Source organism: Henckelia pumila, chromosome 4 (genome assembly GCF_033568475.1).
Source record: "Henckelia pumila isolate YLH828 chromosome 4, ASM3356847v2, whole genome shotgun sequence".
Classification (NCBI taxonomy): domain Eukaryota; kingdom Viridiplantae; phylum Streptophyta; class Magnoliopsida; order Lamiales; family Gesneriaceae; genus Henckelia; species Henckelia pumila.
Window position 1 is genome coordinate 218,003,536 of NC_133123.1, and position 18,635 is coordinate 218,022,170.

The window sequence follows — 18,635 nt, forward strand, 5'->3', positions numbered from 1 at the left end:
AAAAGCCTTAACTAAGTTATTCCATACTCCTAAATATTTTTAGGAAGCAAAAGTTTTACTTGCGTCCGTCATCAGCCCACTGATGGCGACTATCCCACAACTAGGGGCACACCCCTGTTGCAGCTCCATAGCTTCGAGCATAGCTCCGCTACTCGAGCACTGCCCCGCTACTATGTCAGACACTTTTTGACCATAATAAAATATATTCATACTCCAACTCTAAAATAAAAGTATCCAACAAGACCTAAAATAGGCCTCATGGGCGAAGGAGAGATGTTACTGAGCGCTTCACAAATGAGCTCCTCGGCCATACTTATAGACATGGGTTCGGACCGTCCGAACCCCCTCCCCCCCCCCCCCCCCCACCTTCGTATCGTCCGATCCCTTCATGCATGAAAAATGTCCCGGACAGCTCTTCGGACTGTCCAAATTGGACTTCGGATTGTTCAAACCCGAATATTACGTCATTTGTGACTTCACCTTCTCGTACACCTGGCGGGACTACTGTTCGGACCGTCAGATCATGGACTTTGGACCATACGATCTCTACTCTCAGCCAATCAAATTATTTTCCTTATCTTATCTTATCCGGTGGTGATCGGACCGTCTGATCCTTCTTCGGATCGTCCGAACACCGCCCTTCCGAACTAGATCAGGTCCTCCGAACTCAACCACTTTGCTGAAGGGGATCGGTTAACTCGTGCCCGGAAACGCAGCGGAAATATAAAATTTTTGATAAAAGAAATCCGAGCACTTGTGTAGTATTCAAAACTCAAACAACCATAGGGTGTTTAGAATTTTACCTATCAATCTCAAAGATTGATTTATGGCTCCAACCAAGTTGATAAACAACTAGGCTCTTGAAAAATGGTAGACTCAATCTACAAGCTTCCAAGAGCACTCCTTGCTCAAAATGGATTCAACTCTTCGAGCCTTCGAATTAGGTCCACGACTAGACGATCTATATCCACTCTAAATATGCACTAGAATATTTAGAGAATTTTTCATTGAGATTTTTCTTTTCTTCTTCCACAAATATTGAAAGAAAAAACTTGGAGAAAAATATATTGAGTGTTCGGCCACTTCACAAAATTGGAATGGAATGGATTGTGTGTGTGTATATATTATTCCAAATAATATATTAAAGGAGAGGGATTAATGAATATAATTAAGCCATGCATGGAAAATTGCAAGACATGCATGGAAAATTGCAAACCATCTTACAACCCTTCAAATTCCATACAAACACATATATATATCATATATATATATATATACACGCCTATATATATATACATATAGAAATATATATATATTCAAATGTCATTTGAACTTATTTTTAATTAATTATTAAACCTAAACCCATTTAAGTTTAATTAATTAATTAAATTTAACTTGAACCCATTCAAGTCCACTAGTATCAATAATTATACAACACTATATTAATTTGAGCTCTACTAGACTCAATAGTGTTTAATTAATTCAACACTTGAATTAATTTAATTATTTGTACATTAAAATGTCTACTAGTGTTAAATTAATTCAACACTTGAATTAATTAACTAAGTTCAAAATAATAGTTTAGAAAATCACCATTTTCATAAACTAATTATTTTAAGTCAACTTTTAATCTTGGAACACATTCACAAATTAAAAGTTACTTATTCCATTCATTCTCCAATTTAGAAGTCAAACTTCTAATTTATTTTACTTATAAACTCCTTTATAAGTTGTTCAACACAATGAACTAATTTTAATCTCAACGGGATCTAGAAAGCTAGTACTTGTGTGACCCTCAATGGTTCACTGATACAACTAGCAGTGGGTTCACATCTCCATGTGATTCAGGATCAACAAGTCCCTTATATGAGCATACCCTAGATAGCTCCATTCTTATTAATCAACACATTGATAATAAGAACGTCAGAAAACTCAAGTCTGATAGTACCCAACCAGTCATGTAAACATCTAGCAGCATTGCTTACATGACTCCCTAGGTATCAAATGATAGTGCCTGCAAGAACCAATCAATTATGGTTAGCGTACAGTACGGTCCCTTCAACTCATATATCCCGACCGATTCGACAACCATTAGTTTATCGAGAGTTGTCATTGAATCGATAACTATGTGTCATGCCGTAGTTGCATCGAAAGTGTAATTCAAGAAACTCCTTTCTTAATTACCACTTACTCTGATCAGAGATTTCAAGCTACGTATGCATGATATAACATAGGATATCCATACCCGTAGGTAAGCGGTGAATCCCCGACTACAATGCATTGACTCCTATATGTTTCGTCACAACACCCAACATTGCCACCTGATGACCCCAGATGAGTCGGTAAACAAGTCAACGTGAAGCACTAGCATATAGAGTCTCCATGTTGTCCCGGGTTATAGGACTAATGGTGTACAACCATAAACTAGGACTTCTCCACTCGATAAGTGAGAACCACTTGGAAAATCCTTTAGGGAGGGTTGTTCAGTGCACTCTACAAGGAGCACCTATTTGCATGCTTGGACATCTCCATGTCCCCTACCAATGAAACATGGTACTCACATCGCAAATACTAGTCTCAATCTCGAGCGGCCTTTATCCTTCTTTATGGCGGCTGAATCGACTAGGAACAGTTTAGAATATACAGTATTCCAAATATGAGTTTCATGATAGTCATCACATGACCATCTCATATTCTTTCTACTATTTGTATATTCAAGGGCTTTATCTATGCAGCTTGCATGGGTATAAAGATAAAGATGTGCCAAATTAAATAATGTCAAATATTATTAAAATAAAGATTGTCATACAAGAGTTCTCTCTAGGACCATCGGCCAACACATTGGCTCGACGGGCACCTACTCTAACATTTGCAACATCTGATCCTAAGCTCGGAGCCTCTGATCTTGCTTAGACTTGGAACCCTTCCCGGCTATTTTCGAGTGTTCTGGTTTCCTTTTGAATTCCTTAGACCCCTTTGGAAATCCCTTAATCATGTTTTACTTAATCTTAACATGATCACTTGATTAATTATAAATTAATCATTAATTCAGGATACGGGTTACTAGTTTCTCCCCCCCTTAAAAGATATTGTCCTCGAAATCTAGGGTAAATCCCGAGAACGTACAATAGACTCCTACTTGCATGCTTGGTCGAATAGCTTTCGACAAAATCTGACACTTGTTGCAATTCCGCAAGTCTATTGATACTGCATCACATTAGCATTTTCCAAGCTCATCAGTTCGGCTTCAGCAGAAACTGAAATCTGCTGTGTTTCTTGATGAAAATCAAACTTACTTGACATTAATGTATCTCAACCCGATACATTTCCGGTTTCCAAGACAATCTCTAAAAGATTCTTCTACCGAGCTTCCACTCGCACAATCATATCTCGTAACCAGGGATATCTTATGCAATGACATTGGTTCCTTGATGCATCTCGACGTCAGAATGTCACATTAGTATGTACCAAGATAAGCCACTTTGAAGATGTCAAAACATCGACAATATCTTGGAACATACAGTGTCCTTCTTACTTGACTTCAATACTGAATTTAATCAGACGATAGCTCACGAGTAACTTCTGGACACTTATCTTGTACCAACTGATCACGAGCAATCAGAACACAAACACCTGCTTGCTCAAGATCATCATCCCAAGAAAAATCTTAAATTGACGAAACTCAAGCCATAACCTAACTCACTTACGACATTCGTCGAATCACTAACTAAATCCAACCATCTAAGGGTTCCAAAAGCTCTTGGTGTAGAATACCCATCCCAACATCGTCCTGATATATCAAAACATGACTCTCTCCTCAAGAGAATATGGTTGACACAAATCTATACTTCAACTTAACTGTTAACATGATTTCCAGACTGGTTATCCTTCTCATGCTCCCCTGAAGCAAATCATGCTTCTCGCGCAATTATTGGGAACTCTAACCATCATGTCAAGTACAATTCGTACTTCACGTTTCTCAGTATAACTCAACATCGTGTTAAGATGAAACTCTCATCATGACAATCATGTCATAAAGTCCTTCCTTAACCATTTGTTTGCAAAGGCCTACGCACATGCTGCAATGGTAGGACAACATCTCTGACGAATTACGTCACCTCGATCACAGGTTACTTACCTACGAGTTTCAATCGATGGGCTAGTCAAATATCTCTACAAGATTCAGCTATTTTTGGACATCCTCCTGATAGTTATACATACATGCAATCACTGTACACACATTGAGACTAAGGCAAGCTTCCACCAAAATGCTCGGCTGGAACAAATATTCCATAGTATACCGGCATATGAAAACGCTTCCTGTGGGGACCTTGGGTGATAATCTCAATTCTTCAAACATAATCAATATATATAAAGCTAATCATTAAACATAATTGCTTACAAGCATTCAATCTGAATAAACAAGTCAAAAGAAGTAAGCAATAAACATTTTTTAAAAAAATACACGGACTCCGTGCACAGGTTCGTGTTCGGGTCCATGCATTAACCTGTAGCAACATTTCTATGGTTGCACAGTACACGGACCTCGTGCCACCTCCGTGTCAAGGCCCGTGCCCAAAAATCTGAAAAATAGTGAGCTATTGCCTCAACACATTTTCAAACGGACCCATGCATGGAGGTTGGCATGGGGTCCGTGCCTTTATTATCTTTCAACACATACAAATCAGTAAGGTAAATGGACCCATGCACGGAGGCATGTACAGAATCCATGTCCTACAATAAAAATTCTGCTCATGAGCTGTTTTTTACAATTCTAAACTTGTTTTCAACATTCAAGTATCTCAATTCACTTCTAGGATGATCTAAATACAAGACATATAATAAAACATGCATTTCAAAACATAATATTTTCATATATGTTCTAAACATTGCAATACAATAAGTTCAAATCTCAACTAATCTAAACCTTCCTAGAACATGCACTGAACATCAATTCTACATCTTAACCCGAGTCTCCACTTCTAAATATTTATCTCAAGCTACCCCAAGTCATGTCTGACCAGCTCTTGTTCACCTGATGCAATGCACAGATACAAACAAAGCAACAGTTAGATAACTCGGGTGAGAATAAATCTCAGTATGAACGAAATTTATATAGAGCATATAAACATAATATGTCCATATTAATCATGACATATTAATTGCAATAGCAACACATTGAGATCATGTGAGCATAATAAATTCTGGAATCTAACATCATAGATGTTCCTCTATAGATTTAAGCATAGCAAACCAGGTACTCTCAAATCATAGCATATCAATCATGTAAACATATTCACATCTTGAATAATATACAATAACATGATAGCATTTATACAAGCATAATCTAAACCATATAAATCTCTAGGTTAATGCATAAATACAATGCATTTGAATATCAAGGGGTTCAAAATATTATAAGCAAATCCGAACGATAGGTTCTTTTGGGATCCCGGAAAAGAAGGCACAACAAATCTCCCACCTACTTACCCGATCATGGTGGTGTTGAGCTTCTTTTATCCGGACTTTGGTCCACTATATCGTGATTGTGGAAATAGGAGTCGATCTATCTCATAAGTCCCTCGATCAAGAAATAGTTGGCTCAGTCTGAATGCAACATAATCTAGAAGCATAAGAGCAAAGCCAACATAATCTATAACAATTCTTTCACAATCAAATAGATGCATAACAATCTATAAGCATCAATCCAAGCCAATCAGACATGCTCAATATCAACGATCATCATATAATACATCAAATCATTTAAGAGAAAATAACCATGAACGTATGTGATTTAGGAAACTCAAAAACCACTACATTCTCGAGTTATTCTACCTGTCAAGACTAATGTCGAATCATACCTTTGACCTGATTTTAATCTCTGAAACTCCTGCAAAGTTGCAGCAACAAAAGATCCTATAAAAATATGCTCATTCCAATCTTGCTCGTTCAATCATCTAGTTGATCTACTACTTGATTCATATTTTTGCCGACTTGAATACTTCGACTCGAGCTCGATGATCTTCAACTCAAGTCTTAAAGGAAGTATTATACAATACACAATTATCTTCCAATCTTATTAAATGCATAAAAACCTCAAAACTTGATCAAAGAACCAGAATTCAACCGATGGCATACCGATTTCGAAATCGTAAATCTAACAATTCTAAACTTCATTCATAAAACATTAATTCAACATTTTATGAATCATATCATCTTCATTCCATCCTGAAGATTTTGAAATCAACATCTACAATTTTCAGAATTTCATCAAATATAAACCGACAGTGTAACGGTTTAAATTCGGTCATTCCAAAGGCATAAACTGAAACGACCCTGACCTCTACTAAATAATAACTAAATAAAATACGGGTTTTAGAAAATTTTTGGCATGACCCCTCTATAAATAATCAAACCCGCCTGTCACAGACAGCAATAAAAAAAAGCAAACAAAAACACTAAATAACTAGACCGATAAAGGAACGAGAAACGGAGAAAAGATTTGACATTTCGAACATCAAAGATTAAGAAACTACATAAATACATGTCCACAAATAAATCTATAGATCCTTACAATATCATTTATCCAATCAACAAAATCAAAGACTTAAAGTGCTAAAATAATCTCTTGCGGAAGACTGACATGGTCAGAGGGATGTGTCGTTCCTGCATCGCAGTCCACTCGATAGTCTTGCCTCTCGGTCTCAATAAAATACTCCTTACCTGAAAACAATGAGTGTAGTGAGTCTAAAAGACTCAGCAAGAATATTGGGGGGGGGGGGGGGGGATAACGAGTACTACGTAAATACAAGCACACACAAATTAAAAATAGCTTGATAATAAAATACTTTGTTCCCTTAATTTGAATAAAATGTACTTCCAAAATGAGAGAACATGAATGTAACATATGCATGGCTAAGTCATTAATAATCAATGACACTGCATAAACTGTATCTGAATCTGTAACTATAACTGTGAACTTAGATCCTTGATTGTGACTCTATGATTGCGATCATGATCATGGTTATAGTGCACAATGCCTCAAGGAGGTTGTGATGAAACCCAACCCGATCTTGCCCTATATTGTTAAGGGAGACCAGAATAGCTCTGGCCCCACACAAACACAAGCTAAGGTAAGGAAACCCATAATGATTTGGTAAGGGAGGCCAAAACGTTTTTCAGACCTACACGAACACATGAATATGTAGTCACAACCATCTCACTTCGTTCAAAATATACTTCTTTCCTTTATTGAATATGAGACTTAGCATGCATATGTAAATATGACGTACATGTAAATGTTAATCAATAATCACGCATATAACTCACACATGGATGATCGGGACGGTGATTTAGGAGAAAAACCGAAGGATGAGAAAAACTAAATCAAAATGTAGCGCTTAATACAATGCGAGCAGTTTGACCGTAAAATTAATAACTTGCTCGATTCTTAATCAAAAGGAATTCCGCTTAAAACCATGACTCCATGACAATTAGAACTAAGCCAGGAAATCAACCTCGGAATTTATTTCCTAAGCAATCATTTTTCAAAAGTACGATTTCCGGGCAGCAGCCCCTTTAGCTTAAAAATTCTGCACGCACCTAACATTCAAAAATCTAGAACTCGAGCGAAACGTAACCGAATTAATTCCAGATTGAACCGAAGTTTTTCTAACATCTTGGCCTAATTCCAGACCCGAGCCCATGGTCTAATCAAGATTTTAACCCTGCTTTAGTCATTAGTTTCCGGAAAGCAACCTCATTCAAGTTCCTAGTTCTGCACCTAAACCTTCATAAGCTTATATCCCGACCAAACTTTAACCGACGTACTTCCCGCTTGAAATAATGTATTCCTAACTTTCTAGACCATTTTCAAACCCGAGCCCTTGACCAAAAACCTGAGTTTAGAACCTGTTTTAAAACGGCTTCCGAATAGCCCACTCACTCTGAGAAATCTGCTCATGCCTCATTTACAAACTCAACCAACACCCATAGGCAAATGACTACAACTCCAGCCACTATCCTAGCCCAAAAACAATGTTTAAGTTCACCCAAACTTACCTTGAAACTCAACATGACCAGCCCAATCACAGCCCCATGAACCAACCCAAACAGAGCTCTCTAGGCCATTCGAATTTTCCTCCAAACCAACTCCCATTCTGAACTTCACACATCCTAACGCTACCATGGAACTACATATCAACCATGGTAGCTCTAAATCACCATCGGAATTGACACAACAAACACCAAGTTCTCGAATTCGAAAACATATGCATATTCTGGAAATATTTGAATCGTACCACAAGCAACAAAATCCGAGAATTCGGTCACATGTCATGAAATCTAAAATCTGGAAATGGTTCGAACACAATGTTATAAATAAACTCAGAAAACGTCGAAAACCACAAGCCAAGGGAAAAGCTGGGAAAAATCCAACCAAGGCAACAAAATTCTGGAAATGACCGAACCAACAACACATGCTATGAAAAAATAGTAAATATGATCGATCACACAAGCTTATGAATGTTTTGGAATACTGCTCGAACATATTCTATGAACTTCTGGAAATTTCAATCTTATGCTTATGGACATCGACCAAATCAAAGGCAAAACATAAACCCATAAATCATAGTAGCAACCGAGCCAAGTAAAAATGCACAATTATTTGGAAAATCAAACGAAGACCAAAACATTCTCGAACAGGGCAAGGATCGAGTAATGAGTTTCAAAATTTCACAAAAGTGCAACAAACAAAGTAATATAATACACAGGGTGAAGAAAAAGCCATTATCCTTGCCTATTTTCGAAATGCTCCAAAAATTCACAAAAAAGTGGGGATGGACACGAGCTGAAGGGGACGGCCAGGTGCTCAAGAAGCTTCATGGGCGAGTTCCGACGTGTTGGTGGTGGACAGCGGCGGTGGCCGGAAATGCTAGAGGAAGAAAGAGCCGTCGATCGCTTGAAGAAGAAGAAGAAAGCCGATCGATATATGAGAAAGGGGAAGAATCCGATGGACTTGAGAGAATGGAGATAAAAACGTAAGTTTAGTGTGTGTAAAGAGTTAGAATGCATTGATTTTGGGGCTAGGGTTAAGTGAGTTTAAGTGCAAAGTTGAGTGTGTATGTATAGGTGTATGTACATAATTGTGAGTGTGTGAGTGATTGGAGAAAATGTGCTATATCAATAGGCAACTAGGACTATAAATTAAATTGCACTAAATAAATCACAAGATTGAAAATCCAAGAATATTTAAACACTTTAAATATTTCGATGTCACGGCAACGAGTGGAATATTTAAATATCAAGCAGAGCGATTTAAAATAATTTAAACAAACTAGACAAACGTTTAAAAGCAATTTAAATAAATAAACAAGCAAAAATAAAAATCTTTAAAATGATTTGGACAATTAAAAAGGATTTAAATAAAAAAGCTAGACATTTAAAATAATTTAAAATAACTAACCGCTAAACTTAGACCATTTAAAATAAATAAGTTGGACACTATAAAATATTTAAACAAATAAGCTAAACATTTAAAATCTTTTAAATATTCAAGCTTAAACCTTTAAAATATTTAAAACAGTTTAAATTGCACAATAAAATCATTTAGACAAATAAACTTAAACAATTAAAAACATTAATTAAATAGTTAGTAAAATAAAATCATTGAATAAATAATAAAAATATTTTATTAGCACATAATTCACATAAAGAATTTAAATCAATTAAACTTAAAAATAATAGTCCTAATAATTATTTAATTTAATGCATGCGATTTAGTAGATTGGATTTTAGGTTGTTTCAATTCCTTCCCCCCTTAAATGGAATTTCGTCTTCGAAATTAAAGACTTACTAACTAGGTTCGAATATCTTAGACCAGATCAACACTAAATTTTCTTACTTGCACATACATGAGTTAGCCCAAATCAGCTTTCGCTGCGCACTCTGATGCTTACTGCTATCTATATAGCCAAGGAACTGACTAACTCTTATTGCAAAATAAATTTGCAAATTCCTATTTATCCCCAAATGATTGTAGCCTAAGAGAAAATTCTAATCAATTTTCCCATGTGACTGTAAGAGTTTTAATTCACCCCCTAAACTCCTAAAATATCTGATGCCTTCCTTAGTTTGATAACCTTAAATCTTGGATCGCAACTTAAATCAATAAATATCCGTAAACCAATAAATAATTTATGTCGACCTTACTCCTAAGTAAAAAGCTTCCTAACAACGAAACTATGTTTAATGTCTAATCACCATATAAACTTTACTCATATAATCTAGGACTTGAGCTCTTAAGGAATTCACAAGTTCACAAAATACTTAACAACTAACACTAAACATTTCTAAATAGGCTGGCTAAGGGATTATACAATTCTATCTCGTTAGACCTCGGGATAAGAGATGGATATGACACATACTCCCGCAAAAATTCTCTACGGCATGCCCAAACGATAAAACAACTTACCAATTTTCTCAACAATCGCATAAGGATCGACAAAATGTATTAATTCCCTTATATTCCCAAATTGGTAATATTACTGGACAATGATACCTTCAAGAACAACTTAATATCCATTTTGAAATTCTAAAGGTCTATGCCACGCTATAGCAGTGCTATGATTCATGATCCTGGACTATGCCGAATCCCTTATTAGTTACTGCAACTCACAACACTTCTGAGGAAAATTAAAAATTTCCTTAAGCAACAACTCTAGTTCAGTTACCCTTCAAGTGGAACAAATGACTCTTCTCAAATTAGAATTGATCGACCTATTTCTATAAATAAATCTAAACTAATCCTTAAAAAAAAACATAACCATAAAATCCACAGTTGTTCAGTCCCAAGGTATAAACTGATAACATATAGAATTCCAGATAGGTGACTAAACAGATCTCAATTATCCATTCACCAATTTATATGCTCATCTCTTGCATCTTTTGTGACGTCCCGTATTTTAAAATATTTATTTAAAAGAGTTGCGGAAAAAGAGTGAGGAAATTTTTCTAAACTTTTTAAACTATGATGGGAGTGCATTGCTCTAGTAAATCAACAAATTCATTATAGGAAACACGGATGCAACCCTACATTTAATTCCATCTAAATTACGGCACGTCGAAACCTGCTACTAACATTTTAAGAGGATAGGGGAAAGTGAGTTCAATTAATTAACTATGTATATAAAATACATTTTAAAGACGAAACATTTGAGATCCTCAAAACTCATCTTTAAAAGACTGACAATGAAAATAATTAAACCATTACATTTAAACATCGTACATAAAATATTATAACAACATAACATAAATAAACTTAGATAAATATTTTCTCTTTAAATATATCAGAGCTTTTGAACTATTGTGTCATGCAATGTCTTTGCCTCTTGGACTCTTCAGCCGTGCTACCAAACTTTTTAAATCAAAACTGCTAAACCATCTGCACCATTCAAGTATAGTGAGTCTAATAAGATTAAAATAAGCATATTGATATCATTATAGCTTCAATATACTTTAAACATAAAATAACTTGAACATACATAACTTGATACCTTGAACTTGAAGAATTTTAACGTAAACATCATGGAACTTTAAACTTAAAATCTTAAACATGAACTTCAAAACTTTTAAAAGATGCAAGGAACTTAAACATGAACATCAACTCACTTAACTTTAAATCTTGAAAATAGAATTTATGCATATTCTCAAAACTTTACCATTTTATTCTTAAATAAACATTTGCACTTAACATCTAATAAATAAAATCATGCAACTTGGACAACATCAAACCGTGAACATAAACCATGAACATAACATAAAAACTTATCGTTTTGGGGTGATGAATTATGTGAAATTGTGGCAACCATCATAATGGGCACATTCATCTTTTCTTGTTGATCAACGCATATGGCACTAAGCCTCATAGCATTCATTCTTTCATTTTCGGAGGCTCCTCCGGAGCTCATCTCGAAGGACCTAACCCATACATTGAGCCATATTTGGAAAGGTCCCTCCGGAGCCCAAACCGGAGTACCAGTCCCGTATTGCCACCACAAAGACACATAAAACATCAAAATATTTTCATGCATCATCATATCATATATTCATGCTTCATCATAACATTATTCATTCATGATTTATCATCTTTCATTTCATCATAACTTTCATCTTTCATCATATCATTTCATTCATTATGAAGCATCATTATTTCATCGTAACTTCCTTCATAACTTTCATTCATGAACATAAAACTTTACTCGATAACTTCATGCATGTCATAAATGATAAAAATCATACTTTCATATTGAACATAGGTTTCATGAATGAAACATAGACATGTACATGCATCACATAACGTAATCGATCCACGTTAGTCGTTCTTTTCGTTCTTGACTTAAAACTTGAAACTTTTTGCATAGAAACTCTTAAATATACTTTAGAAGCCTTTAAAGATCATAACCATGAATTTAGGACCCCAAAATCAAAACTTAAGAAAATTAATTCGAGGCTACAGCGCTCCAGCGTGTAAAGAAAAGCGCTGGGGCGCTATACTTGCGCATTGACAGTTCTGCTGCACTGCAGTTGCTATGTATTCACACTGATATTTCGAGTTCTTGAGCCCAGAATTTGGAAAAGTGATAAACATGAAAGTTGTATCTCTTACTCTTGGCTTTCTAATTCAGAAAACCTCACTTCAATTGAAGTTTTCGGTAAAAAGGTTATACTCATTCTCCCGAGCTGTGTCACTGCCGGAATTTCAAAATATTCGACACACTTCGGGGCATTTTTGACCAATCTTCAAAAATGATTTTGACAAAACTCAAAACACGAAAGTTGTAGATAAATAAGTTATTTTTCAAATATAATTAGCCTCATATCATTTGAATAAGTACACTAATATTTATCTTTAAAATTGTAATGAGTGTCGCTAATCCGAGACAAACGAGCACATGAAACATTTCAATGCTTTAACTAAAACTAACTCAATACTTCAAAATATGATATTTTCTATTAATATAGCTATATAATTTAATTAAAACATATCTTTGAAGCTCTGGAACTCATCAAAACTTTAAAATAAACATGTATCTCTTGAATCAAACTCAATAACTTGACAAGAACGACTTATGCTTCACGATTTCGTAACATCACATAACATGCTCTTCAAACCATTAAAATATAAAAACATCATGCTCTTGAAATTCTTGAAAATCATACATACATATCTCAACATACATCTTTTCATATCAAAATAAATATATTTTGAATGGTGGTTTCAAAACCTTAAAAATTTGTACTTGCCTTTGATCTTTGAAGAACAAGATTAACTTGAACCTTGGTAGAGATCTAACCATACTCAAATGTTATCAAGACATGCTAAAGAGGTAACCAAAGGAAGATGAAATCCAAGAGATTGTTAAGATGTTCCTAAGATCAAAATAACACTTTTATATGGTGAGAATACACCAAGAATAAAAAAAACAAAATATAAGAAGAAAGGGAATAGAAAATCTGTGCAGAAATGTCTTACAAGATGGCTTCGATCTAGGCTGAAACATCCACCAAAAATAAATATTCATAGCTCAAATCGAAGGTACGGATGTAAGGAAGATAACCCTTCAAACGGAATGAAGTTTGGACACTGTATGAATGAGATATGATAAAAAAATACAGCCGCTGTGCAGAGGTAGGCGAGCTTGAATGAAATTTGGAGTTTGGAAGATGAAGGAAGAAGATGAAGGAAATTGTTGGGATTCTTGAAGCTTGGAGGAAAGATTACGGGAAGCTCTTGCACTTAAGTTTCAGAAATGGAGAATGGAAAAGAAGATGATACGTATGGAATGGAATAGAATGAGATAATAGGTGGGGGAGGAGACAAGTGACAAGGTATTAATTGGGATGGGGTATGGGAGATAATGATAAGGGGCGGTGGTTGGAAATACTACATCAAACGTAGTCTGTTCAACGCACCTCAAACTCGACTAATAAGATTTTCTCCTCTCGATGATTAAAATAAAATCATAACAATATTATACTCAAAATACTCGTAAAATCATTTCCCACGATCTCGTGCATAGGCTAGACTTGTATCCTCAGTCCAGAATCAATTCTAATAAAATCATTTAATACAACAAATAAACATATATTTTAATACTTGAAACATAAACTTTTAAATCATTTACACAACACATAATATTTAATTGAGAATAAACTTTAAATCTTAAATAATAAAATACAATAACTTAAAATTCAGTTAAAATTCTTGAAATAAATCATGAATAGATTTATGGATTTTTCGGATATTACAATCTACCCTCCTTAAAAGAATTTCGTCCTCGAAATTCGACTTATCAATCTCTAAAAACATTTGTTTTTCTCAAGTTAATCCATACAATCCCACATTTACATTTCAATTTCCCAAATTCATTGTCTCATAAATCATACATCTGCTGCGCACTCTGATAAACAAAATATTACATCATTCTTATTTGCAATCCTTAGTATTATCGGATCAAAACATATCTGTTCAAATCGGCTACAAATCTTCTTTACAACTTAGTTCTGATCACCAAAATCCACAATATCTTCAGACACGTGATTTTTACTCAAACTCTAGCTAAATGTCAAAGAAAACGGTAACAAAACGACTTGTTTTCTTCTTCTTTTGCCCTATAAATATGATCACAAAACAAATTTCAATCACACTCAACTTACTCTTTCGCACACAAGGTATTTCTCCAAGATCTCAAAGAAGAAGAAGATGGCATTTTTAATGTTATTCATTGAAACCATCATGATTATCCTTCTCATGTACCTTGTATTTATCGGTGAATATCCACCCCAACTTTTTTATTTGTTCTTACAAATGCTTGTACTCCTTGTTCTTCCATTATATTGTATTGTCGTAATAATAGAGCTTAATTAAACCCAATCAAATTTTCAAATTCATCTGCTAAAACTTAGCATTCAAAGTATTAATTTCGAAAATAAGCTTGTTCCAACAAACTTAACCTCGTAAATTTCACATGTCAACAAATTTTCGTCTCAAAGCTTAATCCAAAATCATTCTTCTTAAAATCCAAAGCAATAAAAATCGAGAACATTCCTCATCAACTAGTATATCCTATACAACAAGGGTTCTCAATCAAAAATCTAATTATCATCTTACATTCCTCATGGTGCAAGTATAACATCCAACGAAAAATAATCTTATCTGTAATGCCCAAAGAAGGAATTTTTCATCAATAAATCATGTGTCCTCACGAAATCTTTTATTCCAACAATAGTATACAAAGTATAGCACATTCAAATCTAAAAATGATCACTTAATTTATCCAAACAAGATATTACTAATAACCCAATTTAAAGAGTAACATTAATCTAAATTCATGTCTTTGAACAATGATCATTATTTCCTCAAGATTCTCTCAATCAAGTAAAGTTCGTCATGATCACAAATCCAAAATCCATTCAACACATGAAAAATTTTCTTCTGAAAATCACACCCGATCATAACTGTAAGAGAAAACACAATTAAAAATTTCAAACATTGAACTTACTGTCATGGAAGCAGGAGCATTCGAGTCCTTGGCGAAATTGCATGCACAAACTATCTCCCAGAGCCAGTTGCTCTGATACCAACTGTGACGTCCCGTATTTTAAAACATTTATTTAAAAAAGTTGGGGAAAAAGAGTGAGGAAATTTTTCTAAACTTTTTAAACTATGATGAAAGTGAATCGCTCTAGTAAATCAACAAATTCATTATATGAAACACGGATGCAACCCTACATCTAAATTACGGCACGTCAAAACCTGCTACTAATATTTTAAGAGGATAGGGGAAAGTGAGTTCAATTAATTAACTATGTATATAAAATACATTTGAAAGACGAAACATTTGAGATTCTCAAAACACATCTTTAAAAGACTGACAATGAAAATAATTAAACCATTACATTTAAACATCGTACATAAAATATTATAACAAAATAACATAAATAAACTTAGATAAATATTTTCTCTTTAAATATATCAGAGCTTTTGAACTATTGTGTCATGCAATGTCTTCGCCTTTTGGACTCTTCAGCCGTGCTACCAAAGTTTTTAAATCAAAACTGCTAAACCATCTGCACCATTTAAGTATAGTGAGTCTAAAGGACTCAGCAAGATTAAAATAAGCATATTGATATCATTATAGCTTCAAAATACTTTAAACATAAAATGACTTGAACATACATAACATGATATCTTGAAGTTGAAGAATTTTAACGTAAACATCATGGAACTTTAAACTTAAAATCTTAAACATGAACTTCAAAAATTTTAAAAGATGCAAGGAACTTAAACATGAACATCAACTCACTTAACTTTAAATCTTGAAAATAGAATTCATGCATATTCTCAAAACTTTACCATTTTATTCTTAAATAAACATTTGCACTTAACATCTAATAAATAAAATCATGCAACTTGGACAACATCAAACCGTGAACATAAACCATGAACATAACATAAAAACTTATCGTTTTGGGGTGATGAATTATGTGAAATTGTGGCAACCATCATAATGGGCACATTCATCTTTTCTTGTTGATCAACGCATATGGCACTAAGCCTCATACCATTCATTCTTTCATTTTTGGAGGCTCCTCTGGAGCTCATCCCGGAGGATCTAACCCGTACATTGAGCCATATTTGGAAAGGTCCCTCCGGAGCCCAAACCGGAGTACCAGTCCCGTATTGCCACCACAAAGACACATAAAACATCAAAATATTTTCATGCATCAACATATCATATATTCATTCTTCATCATAACATTATTCATTCATGCTTTATCATCTTTCATTTCATCATAACTTTCATCTTTCATCATATCATTTCATTCATTATGAAGCATCATTATTTCATCGTAACTTCCTTCATAACTTTCATTCATGAACATAAAACTTTACTCGATAACTTCATGCATGTCATAAATGATAAAAATCATACTTTCATATTGAACATAAGTTTCATGAATGAAACATAGACTGTACATGCATCACATAATGTAATCGATCCACGTAAGTCGTTCTTTTCGTTCTTGACATAAAACTTGAAACTTTTTGCATAGAAACTCTTAAATATACTTTAGAAGCCTTTAAAGATCATAACCATGAATTTAGGACCCTAAAATCGAAACTTAAGAAAATTAATTCGAGGCTACAGCGCTCCAGCGTGTAAAGAAAAGCGCTGGGGCGCTATACTTGCGCATTAACAGTTCTGCTGCACTGCAGTTGCTATGCATTCACACTGATATTTTGAGTTCTTGAGCCCAGAATTTGGAAAAGTGATAAACATGAAAGTTGTATCTCTTACTCTTGGATTTCTAATTCAGAAAACCTCACTTCAATTGGAGTTTTCAGTAAAAGGTTATACTCATTCTCCCAAGCTGTGTCACTGCCGGAAATTTAAAATATTCGACACACTTCGGGGAATTTCTGACCAATCTTCAAAAATGATTTTGACAAAACTCAAAATACGAAAGTTGTAGATAAATAAGTTATTTTTCAAATATAATTAGCCTCATATCATTTGAATAAGTACACTAATATTTATCTTTAAAATTGTAATGAGTGTCGCTAATACGAGACAATCGAGCACATGCAACATTTCAATGCTTTAACTAAAACTAACTCAATGCTTCAAAATATGATATTTTCTATTACTATAGCTATATAATTTAATTAAAACATATCTTTGAAGCTCTGGAACTCATCAAAACTTTAAAATAAACATGTATCTCTTGAATCAAACTCAATAACTTGACAAGAACGACTTATGCTTCACGATTTCGTACCATCACATAACATGCTCTTCAAACCATTAAAATATAAAAACATCATGCTCTTGAAATTCTTGAAAATCATACATACATATCTCAACATACATCTTTTCATATCAAAATAATTATATTTTGAATGGTGGTTTCAAAACCTTAAAAATTTGTACTTGCCTTTGATCTTTGAAGAACAAAATTAACTTGGACCTTGGTAGAGATCTAACCATACTCAAATATTATCGAGACATGCTAAAGAGGTAACCAAAGGAAGATGAAATCCAAGAGGTTGTTAAGCTGTTCCTAAGATCAAAATAACACTTTTATATGGTGAGAATACACCAAGAATAAAAAAAAACAAAATATAAGAAGAAAGGGAATAGAAAATCTGTGCAGAAATGTCTTACAAGATGGCTTCGATCTAGGCTGAAACATCCACCAAAAATAAATATTCATAGCTCAAATCCAAGGTACGGATGTAAGGAAGATAACCCTTCAAACGGAATGAAGTTTGGACACTGTATGAATGAGATATGATAAAAATACAGCCGCTGTGCAGAGGTAGGCGAGCTTGAATGAAATTTGGAGTTTGGAAGATGAAGGAAGAAGATGAAGGAAATTGTTGGGATTCTTGAAGCTTGGAGGAAAGATTACGGGAAGCTCTTGCACTTAAATTTCAGAAATGAAGAATGGAAAAGAAGATGATACGTATGGAAGGGAATAGAATGAGATAATAGGTGGGGGAGGAGACAAGGGACAAGGTATTAATTGGGATGGGTTATGGGAGATAATGATAAGGGGCGGTGGTTGGAAAT